The sequence below is a fragment of the Lemur catta genome, chromosome 2 (genome assembly GCF_020740605.2).
Source record: "Lemur catta isolate mLemCat1 chromosome 2, mLemCat1.pri, whole genome shotgun sequence".
Classification (NCBI taxonomy): Eukaryota; Metazoa; Chordata; class Mammalia; order Primates; family Lemuridae; genus Lemur; species Lemur catta.
Window position 1 is genome coordinate 6745283 of NC_059129.1, and position 4009 is coordinate 6749291.

The 4009-nt window shown below is 44.6% G+C and overlaps 1 long non-coding RNA gene across 2 annotated transcripts; it reads right to left on the reverse strand.

The window, feature by feature from the left end:
- Positions 1-680: 680 nt before the first annotated feature.
- Positions 681-3477, reverse strand: LOC123632366. Of its 2 annotated transcripts, XR_006733350.1 has the most exons (4): positions 2688-3477; positions 1984-2048; positions 1248-1885; positions 681-1150 (listed from the first exon to the last, which is right to left on the reverse strand). It is a non-coding gene; the product is annotated as an uncharacterized LOC123632366 (long non-coding RNA). The 2 variants fall into 2 exon arrangements; XR_006733349.1 differs by having other exon boundaries at positions 1984-3477.
- Positions 3478-4009: the final 532 nt, after the last annotated feature.

Consider the following 4009-nt stretch of genomic DNA (forward strand, 5'->3'; position numbering starts at 1 on the left):
CCTATGCACACACACAGATATGTACACAAACACACACATGCACACACACAAACATGCACATGCAAACACAGGTATATATGCAGATACACATACAGGCACAAAGTCACAAATATACACAAACATGTATGCACACACAGAGGCTCACATGCATGTATGCACATGCACATACAGCCACACCTGTGCAAACACATGTGCATGAACACATGTGTGCATATGAAGACACATGCACATGTACATACATGCACAGTCACACACAGATACACAAACATCCATAGGTATGCACACATAGGCATGCACATAGATACATGCACATGCACACAGCTACACATACACATATGCACAAATGAATGCACACAAAGCCTATATGTGCACAAGCATACACACAAATGCAAACACATGTAGATACATATATAAACACATAGACATATACATGAACACTCACATACATATGCACATGCATGTACACACACAGTCTACAGGGTTATTGATGGCTAAACTTTTTAATGCAGGGTAGAGTGAAATGTCTCTGGTATAAGACCAATCGAATAAAAATTGCAGGATCAAATGGCATGCTTAACACACTCCTCTTTGTGATATCAGTGTCTCCATTTTATAACCGGTGCTTAATCAAATGCATATTGAGTTGAATTGAATATTGGAAAACCAATTGCTACCTTTGAATGAATCTATTCAAAAATCATACTTCATTCTCTCCCAGGTCAGACCCTGTGAAATGTACTGGGTATTGGAGATGAAGAGTGGTTGGCCCTTTTTTCTGGAAAGCTCCTAGTGCAGTGGGGGAGACGGATGTGGAAGCTGAGCAATGGAAATGCAGCTTGGTGAGTGCTGTGCTGTGAAAACCCTCATGGAGCAGTGGACAGTCTTGCACTGAATGATCAAGTTTGGTGGGAGCTGTTTAAATTCTGAGCCATCAGACATTTCTGCTGGCTTCCTTGTGGCGTGTTTGTTAACCAATTATGAAATAATAATGATAATAATAATGAACACTTCAGGGGAGGAGAGGGGTATTGAAAGACAGAAGAGGGCTGGACTTGAGGTTGGAAGATCTGCAGTCAGAGCCCTGGGCTGCCCATTCAACCTGTACAAATGGAAGCGAGCTGCTTTCCTCCTCGAACCTCAGTATCCCACTCTATAAAAAGAGGAAAAAAGCTTCCAGCTCATAAGTTTGCTCTGAGAGCTCAATGAGAATAGGGGTCGAAAAGAGCTTTGGAAACCAAAATACTTACCTGGTTGTTTTATCATTCAGAAGAGGCAGCAAAGATTTGAGGTTTGTTCTTCGATTAGTCACTATCTACTGAAATGACAATATGTAACAACTATGCCCCAAATCTTGTGGCTTAATACCCCAAACATTATTTTTCTCACTCACGAGTCTGTGGGTCGGTTGGAGTTTGGCATATCTAGTTTGGATTCAGCTGGTTCTGTCTACAGATGAGGGATTGGATCCAGGTCTTCTCTGTATGCCGCCTTGTTCTCCTGGGGCCAGTGGCTACCTGGAATTTTAATCTCATGGTGCTAGTGGAAGCGTAAAAGGGCAAGACAGCCATGTGAACACTTTTAAGGCCTATTGACCAAAGCCAGTCACAAGGTCAAAGCAAACTTCAATAGACAGGAAAACGTACTCCATCTATTTTAGTGCCAGGTATTGCAGAGCAACGTCAGGGAGGGATGGAGGGACAGGAATGGAGGAAATATATAATACTATTAGGGAGGGAGGGGTAACACAAATCCAACCTTCTATAGCCTTAAAGGCAGGATGAGCAATGGCTAGGAGCTTGAGGTTGACAGACTGTATTCTTCGAATCTCCTCTACATACCATGAGACTTCAGGTAACTCTGTATCTCTAAGCCTCAGTTTCCTCACCTGTAAAATGGGCAACATAATAGTCTCCATCTCACAGGATTTTGGTGAGGACTGCCTGACTTATGACAACAGCTTTGCAACTGGTCCCCTTGTTTTACCTTGAGCCCTTGGTAATCTCTTCTCTTCAGATCAGCCAGAGACAGCCTTCAAGTACAAAAGTCATCTGGACAGACAGAAAACAGATTAGTGGTTGCCAGGGGCAGGGAAGGCAGGGGCAATGGGAAGTGACTGCTAATAGGTGTGGCGTGTCTTTTTCGGGGGATGAAAATGTTCCAAAATTCGTTGTGGTGATAGTTGTACCACTGTGAAAATATGATGTATGAAAGTTCCTCGACTGGGAAACTTCTTCCCCCAGATATTTGTCCCCACTCCTGGTCTTTGCTTAAATATGTATGACGAGGCTTTTCTGGACCGTCCTATGTAATCCTATGCATTCCTCACTGTGGGGGGCCTCTCTTGATACATTGTCTTTTAGTAATGGTAACAATCTGAGACACTTTATATACTTAAAGTATACTTAGTTACTATGTTTAGTATCTGTTCCCTCCATTTCCTTCTCGCCTTCCCTGAAATACACCAGTAGAATGCAATCTCCAGGAAGGCAAGGATAATTACCCCTTTGGTTCCCTGCTGACTCCTCAGACACTGCCTGGCACACAGCGAGCCCTCCCTAAATATTTGTTGAATGAATGACATAAACAACATAATGCTTAGTAAGCGCTCAGGGCCTCGCTTGTGTAAGGAGCATAGTCAATGTTAGCTTTTATCATCACTGTTTACTTCACATAAGCTACTTAATTACCAAACTTTCTGTCTGCTGGTGACTCTGCCTTTGAGCCAAACATTCTGCATCCCCCTGCACCCCCCAGAGTCCCTGCTTGCACACATATAGGACAGACTCCCACAGTGTCTGTGGACTCAACGCTGCAGCACCAGGTTCTTCCCTGCCAGGCATCGGAGCCATGACATTTATAAATTGCTGGGCTCTTAATCTCCCGCTGATCCATGGAGAGGAATATCAGTTTGTTGCTAAACGCATTGCCCCACTTTGAACAAAGGAATGAAAAGACATCCAAGCAGCGACACAGTCTCCATCCTAAGGAGGAGAGGACTGGACCTCAGGCATGTGAACTGACTTGCCCCATGTCACCCAGCTGGCGAAGGGTGAAATTACTACCCCTAGAGCACACGTCTTTGGGGTCCTTGTACTGCATTCCTCCATTTTGGTGCAGATCTGCTTGTTTAGAGGGGCAGATCTGTTTGTTTAAAGACCTCTTCCTTACATGGAGCTCAAGTTTATAAATCCTTTGTATAAATCCTGCCCAATTCCTTGATATCAGTCTGTTCTCTTCCGTGTCAACCTCTTGAAGACAATGCTCCAGCAACGTTCGAGTGATTCCTGCAGAATCAGGCCCGGAAGCCCCTGTTAGCATCCAAATGTGCTACTTTGCAGCATGTTCTGATTGTAATTCGTTGTGCACAGCGTGGAGAATTAAGCTGGGTCCCTTCCGCATCAGTCACCATTTGATGGGAACGGCGTGGTTGTGGATGGGCTTGTCAGGGTTGTGAAGAAGGTCTGGGATGCCTGGCTTGGTAAGCAGGAGCTTGTATGTTCGTGTAAGACAAGCTTGGCATTTTATAGGCCCACCCTCCGCCCACTGCAGTTACGGAGCCGTGGAGAATGAATACGTAGGTGCCAAATGGTGGCTGCAGAAGCCTGTGTTTGCAAACCCACCATTTGTGAAAAGACCTGGAGGCAATGTCTTTGTCCATTAGACAATTACATTTGGCAGGACATAAAAAGCCCAGTAAGCTACAAAGGCCAGATCAAACCCAGTCATTGCTGGCTTGTTTTTTTAAAGACCAAACCATTTGAAATGGGATGAGAGAACCACGTTGGGCATACCCCACACTTTGGACCAGTGGTACTGCAAAGGCTATATGGTCTGTTTCTTGGTTTATAGAAAACACTCTGTCAGCAGATAGGAATGAACTCCACAGGAAGGGAGTTCATTTATCTTCAGTTTAGCAGCACTTACTGAGTGCTGGCCGTGGCCTGGGGGTATGGAGTTGAAGAGGCTGATTGTTTTGCCCTCCAGAAATTCACAGCTCAGGACAATGTGA